Source organism: Crocuta crocuta, unplaced genomic scaffold, assembly GCF_008692635.1.
Source record: "Crocuta crocuta isolate KB4526 unplaced genomic scaffold, BGI_CrCroc_1.0 scaffold26, whole genome shotgun sequence".
NCBI lineage: Eukaryota > Metazoa > Chordata > Mammalia > Carnivora > Hyaenidae > Crocuta > Crocuta crocuta.
This window is the reverse complement of record NW_027532249.1, coordinates 4453427-4460258: the sequence shown is the minus strand read 5'-3', so window position 1 is coordinate 4460258 and position 6832 is coordinate 4453427.

Sequence of the window (6832 nt, the reverse complement as noted above, 5' to 3'; positions counted from 1 at the left end):
TCTTTGAACGAATGTGTGTATAAATGACTGAGTGGATGAGCTTTGGAGATTCTTCAACGGTCTTCTAGCCAATTATATTTATTTATTTAAACAATTTTTAAAAAATATTTCTATCTTTTTGAGACAGAGAGACAGAGCATGAGCAGGGGAGGGTCAGAGAGAGAGGGAGACACAGAATCTGAAACAGGCTCCAGGCTCTGAGCTGGTTGTCAGCACAAAGCCTGACGCGGGGCTCGAACCCACGAACTGTGAGATGGTGACCTGAGCCGAAGTCAGACACTTAACCGACTGAGCTACTCAGGTGCCCCTAGCCAATTATATTTAAAAGAATTAAACAAAACGAAAAGGGTTCATGTCTTCTTAGTGTAAGTGGACAGGAAGATGAGTCAGTCGGATCCAATCTGGAGACATTCTTACCCTGAGGAATGTGCACTCGTCATAGAGTGACCTTATGGCCTGAGTTGCACGTTCAGGTCCAGTTCATGCTTGTTGTCCTGTGTAATTATTAATGGTGCTCCTTCATTCTCAAATATTCTATGGTCTGATTACGGTCATCCTAATTATGGATGGGAGGACTGCTTCAGAATAACAACCAGTGGTCCCTGTCCTAGGGGTCCCTAACTAGGCACTAACAAAAGGACAAGATGGCAACGCTCTCTGATGCCTCTATCTGCTTCTCAAGTTCTCAGATCCCATGGGCAGTGTTTAAAGAGGCAAATGTGAAACGGACTTATTCTAAGTAATAATACTGAGGGCCACTTAAAAAACATGATTAACTCTCAATAGTCAGCCCCAATAGGGTAATCAAGAATACGCATGACTAACCTTTGTCCTATTTATTCCGTCATATGAACCTTCTTAATTATACTGTTCTTCTATTAAAAGTGGTTTATATTGGGTGGTACATTTTGTCTGAGAATGAACAGAGGTGGCCTACAGTTTGCTATAGATAATCCCATGTTGATAATTAAAATAGCATGGGCAAATTCACCTTAATCTGCAGATTCATGAAGCTGAGGCATTCATTAAAGCTTATTTAAGTTCAACTCTCTAGTTTTATAGATAAGGCCTCAAAAGGCCCAGGAAGACAGATATTTTGTCCAACATAACTGGACAAAGCGTTGTGATCAGGCACAGAGCCTGCATTGTTCTATCGCCTCATTGGTAAATTCTCTTGACGGCAATTTTACATAGAAATAGTAACCAAAATGTATTCATACCTGTGATCTTGTGTAGTGTTGTATTTCCTGAATTAATCAGGAAATTTATAAGTACTATGTGCTACAGAACCCTCTATAAATCCATTGTTCTATTTTTGCTTTCCATGTAAATCTACTCTTATTTTATATGGAAAAAGAGCACTGTGGTTGGAAAAGCCAATCAGTGAGATGAAGTGGTTACTGGCATCTCCTATTTCACACCCCCATTTCTGTTTTGAAAGGTAGTAACTGTGTAAGTAGAGATATAAATAATAGTGAGTTACTATAAAAGCAAACACACATGCTGTACATTTCAGAAGCTGCATGGTGAAATCTGCAATGCTCTGAAGCAAGCGGGAGGCAACATAACACATTCATTTCCCTGAGTTTTTCAGAGTCTACATGCTGCTAACGAGGAGAGGTAGAGAATTTTGATTAGTTTTCCTTATTTAACAGTGTATTTTCCATGTGCATCAAGCTTACAATCTCAAAATAATTTTTAAAAATAATTTTAAAAAGTTTAGCAGTTATGTTGTCAAAAGAAGGGAACCAAAATTTCTAACTGTAAGTTTAGCAAACTTGTCAGAAGCTCTTATAAGGGAGCACAGCCTCATTTAATGAAAGGAAGTCTCAGAATTGCTAACGTTTCCAGATTCTGATTTTCTCCTTGCTGGGGAAGGGATGCCGTCACAACACCCACCACTAGGGGGCACCCTCCAACACATCTTAACTGTTTCCGCACAGGAACAGGGGATCTCAACTCTGTCAGTGCATAGCCCTCCTTTTTCTTACAAAGACCTTCAACTGTCCTCAAATGAGAATCATTATGTATCATTCCACTAAACATATTTTTATTTTAAATGTTTATTTATTTATTTTTGAGAGAGATATAGAGGCAGAGACAGAGAGAGAACCCCAAGCAGGCTCTGCACTGTCAGCGTGGAGCCAGATGCGGGGCTGGAACTCACAAAGCGTGAGATCATGACCTGGGCTGAAATCAAGAGTCAGACACTTAAGCAACTGAGCCACCCAGGTGCCCCTAAACATATTTTTAAAAATCAATATAATGCTCTAATGATAACATAAAGGCAAAATAATAAGAAAGTAAGTAATTTATAGCAAAATAACATGCATTTCAACATATATGGCTTAGGTACAAACATACTAGAAAATACATATAAGGAGGTAGTCAGATTCTATACATAGAAGCAATCGCTGAAATGCGGACAAGTCCAGATGTGTTATGGTGATGACTCACATGCTTTGAGTGGCACTGCCATCGATGACAAAATGACAAAAGATGAAGAAGTCATTGTAAATCTACAAATTATGTCAGTCTTGATTTCTATTATAGCTGTATTCCTTTAAAAAAAATTCAGTATAGGGGCACCTGGGTGACTCGGTTGCGCATCGGACTTTGGCTCAGGTCACAATCTCATGGTTTCTGAGTTTGGGCCTGGCGTGGGGCTCTGTGCTGACAGCTCAGAGCCTGGAGCCTGCTTCCAATTCTGTCTCTCTCTCTCTTTAACCCTCCCAAACTTGCGCTTGTCTGCCTCTCTCTCAAAAATAAATGATAAACATTTAACAATTTTTTAAAAAAATCCAGTACATATGAGAACAACACTAAAAATTCTGCTTTTTATGTACAAATGTTGCACGTATGTGTAAAATTGTGCGATCGACCAATGTTTGTGTCTCCCTCACCCCAAACTGATGTGAAATCCTGATGCCCAATGTGAAGGTGTCAGGAAGTGGGACATTAAGGAAGTGATTAGCAGTGGAACCTTCATAAATAGAATTAGTACTATTATAAAAGAGACCCCAGAGAGGTCTGTCATGTGAGAACACCAGACACATGTCCCCACTTGAGGACACGAGACGATGGCCGTCTGCAGTCAGGGGGAGCTGTCAGCCGAACTTGGCTGTGTGGGCACCCTGAGCTCGGTGTTCCAGCCTCCAGAACTGTGAGAAATAAATTTCTGTTGCTTATAAGCCACCCAATCAATGATATTCTGTGATAGCAGCCCACACGGGCTACGACAAACGGTTACATTCTAGGCTCAGATAGTGACCGTTTTGTTTTTTTTTAAACCTACGTGAATGTTTCAGAAGGGCTTTTGGAAGTTGGACAGTATGCGGAACAATTCTTCTCCCAGGCATACTGTGACAAACAGCATCCCTGACCCTGCCCCTGAATTCCACAAGTGCTGCGCAACCCAGCTGTCACGACAGGAAACAGTACGCCAACAAACTTGCAGAGTGCCCCTAAAGGTGCTTCTGCCCTCATTGAGAACCGCTGGTCAAGAGCAAAAGGGCCTCCCTTCTGCCCTCACATATGTGCTTCCTCTAGCTCTCAGACGACAGGGAGATTTGCCTCCTTCCCCACAAAAGTGGCCCCAGGAGAGTACTTCAGTGGGACATTGTCTCCAGCTCAGATGTAGAGTACATCTCTATCTTGATCTTTCCGCGTCTGTCATTTGGGACGTCACACACAGCTTTGGAAGGAGTTTCAAAAAGAATTAGGAGGACATGCAAATGATGAGCATACGACACCCGGAGCTGTGTTAGAAATACCAACATAGGGTTTCTAGGGTGTGGGCAGACAGCTACCGGCATCAAATGTATTTATCAAAAATACAGATTCCAGGGCTTCACCCTACACCTCTGAAATCAGATCTCCAGATCATGTGGCTATCGAATCTGCACGTTGAAAAATGTTTATTTCTTTATTTTGAGATAGAGAGAGAGTCCCAAGCAAGCTCCATGCCGTCAGCACGTGCCCCACGCAGCGCTCCATCTCAGGAACGGTGAGATCATGAACTGAGTAGAAATCAAGAGTCGGCTTTTCCACTCTTTTCAAAGAGGATTATTTCTGATGACATAAGCAAGGAACGATTTCATATTCTAAATGCCCTTTTATGTTAAAATAAGGGAAATCCTAGAAAAGGATGTCCCTAGGTTTGGACAAGCTTTTGAGGGTACAGAAATTCTGCATATAATTCTTCCTGGGCATAAAGAACAGTAAGGGAAGTGTAGCCCATCTCATTATTATGGCCGCTATGAGTCAAACAAGGTTTAAAAAAATTCGTATCTCTCTATATAACCGTAGACACGCTAGCTTTTCTCACTTGTGCTCCAAGTTTGGTTTGCTCACATTTTAAAGAGTTTTGATTATTCCACTGGTATTAAATGATAATGGCGATGATGATAGTGATAATAATATCTTACCCAAGGGCACAGCGAGTGCTGTTTTCCAGAATAGAGCTCCTTAAGCCTCCTTCAGTTTTTAAAAATTTTTAATGTTTATTTTTGAGAGAGAGAGACAGAGAGAGGGAGAGAGAGCACACACAAGTGGGGAAGGGGCAGAGAGAGGGAGACACAGAATCCAAAGCAGGTTCCAGGCTCGAGCTGTCAGCACAGAGCCTAACATGGGGCTTGAACTCACGAACCATGAGATCATGACCTGAGCCGAAGTCGGAGGCTTAACCAACTGAGTCACCCAGGCACCCCGCCTTAAGCCTCCTGTAAATGGTAACCCCCTAACATCTTTAGATTAATTTGAGGGAACAAAAAAAAATTTCTTTCTAAACCATGTGACTTTAAAAACATCTATTATTGCAAGAGGATATCTTTTTTATACCTGCAACTCTGAATATTGGCAAAAGAAAGCATTATTGAATGCCTTCTTGCCGAGGGCCAGCAGAAACAATTGCCAGGCTAATAATTCAGAGTATGAATTTTGCTTGACTTCTTATCTGAGGGAAAGGGAAGCTGGTACAAATAATACGGTCATCTGGCTGAAACTTTTGGAACACTAATTTACTGGAACATTTTAAGGTGGCCTTTTGCATGATTACATATGGTACGAGGAGCTTGTGCTAGGAGTCTTGGGCACAATTCTTCAGAAATGTAGGGTATTGGAGATTTCTGGGTCTCTGGAAGAAGTTCTAAGTGAAGGTCCTGGCTCCTGAGTTACAGTAAATTGTGCTCCTGGATTGACAGCCACCACTTTCTGATTCACCGACAGTCACCTGAAGGGGAGAGTAGGAGCGCCCTCTAGGGGAGAGCTGGCTACCCCTGGGTGCCGTGCCCGGGCACCTCCCGTTGCTTTCTCACTGCAGTGTCTTTTTTCTCCATATACTCCATGAAATATGGCTGTGGTCTTATTAGACATGGCGTCAAAGGAGATTCAGTACAGATTATATTCTGTGTGTGCTGTCACACATTCAGAGGCCTTGCCAGATAAATGACGCAAAAAAAAAAACATGAACAGCAGCACAGAGGACGGCATTTCGGTGCCCTCTGAGCTCAGCCACAGAACGTGGCCCAGCATCACTGCCAGCATCTAAGGAGAAGCAGACAGGATGTCTTCTGGGCGTATGACTCTCCTCTCCTGATTTACAGGGGCTTTTAAAAATCACTTTATCCTGCATTGTTTGAAGGAGGTGGCTAAGTAGGGTAATTTGTGGTTAAGATGATAGACTTTGGAGCCTATTTTTCCTTGTCTATTCCCGTTTCTCTACCCCTAGTACTACGTGCTTATTGCCAAAGCCACTGACTGGTTCCGCTCATGGGTCTCCCTCTCCTCACTGCTGCCGGGATCTTTCTAGGCAATAAGATCAGACATACTCACAGTCCTCAAAGGCGCCCCCAGCCTTTAGGATATTATCCCCAGGGTATATGGTACCACCCGCCCTCCAGTGATATCTCACCTACAGCCCTTGCTCTGCAAATCCCAGGCACCAACCCAACTACAACCCATCCTTGTGCGAAAACTCCAGTCTTCCCCGGCGGGTTTGGGGTGGGGGTGGGTGCAAATGCCCACCGCGGCAACCTGTCATTCTTGCCAAGTTCCTTTGCCTCCTGGCAAAGCCAAGACAACAGGCTGGGCCTTACTCCTTTGAGTATTACTCAACACCCAAAGTCTGCACTCAGGGATATTCGAAAAGTACTTTACAGTTGGCACAGCGTTTCTCACATCTGCGGATCTAATCCTCACAACGCTCAGGTAGCAGTATTTTCTAATCATACAGGCAAGGGGACTGAGGCTCGAAAAGGTCCGTGGCCCACGTTGCACTCTCCAGTGGCAGAACCGGTCCTGAAGCCCGTGGTTCTCTGGGAGGACGACACGTTGGACTGAGAATTCTACAGACTTTGTGTAAATCCCGAGCCGGCCATGCACTGGCTGAAGCACTGACTTCACCTCCCTGCGCCCGCGTTCTCATCCTTAAAGAAGACAGGATTCCATTTCGGGCTTGTTATGAGGATTAAATAAAACAATGCCTATGGAGTGTCTAACAGTGCCTGGCTCGCAGCCGGAACTATAAATGTGAGTTCCCTTTCTGACCCCAAGCTTGGCGAGCTGCTTCTCCTATTTCCACAGCAGCTCCTCCTTCTCTGAGCTCCGGAGGCCACGGGCGGTGCCAACTGTAGAGCACGGTGCCCGCTTTGACGCGATGGCCGCATCGGGTACCAGCAATCCTTAGAGGAGTGCGGGGACTACGCGCACAGCTGTGAGAAGACAGCGGGCAGGGAACTGCGAGAACCCAGGAGGCAAGGGGTGGATGGAGGGGCCTGTGAGCGGCGATGGTCAACAACGGAGGGGGGGCTGGTACCCCACCGCGCACACCCCC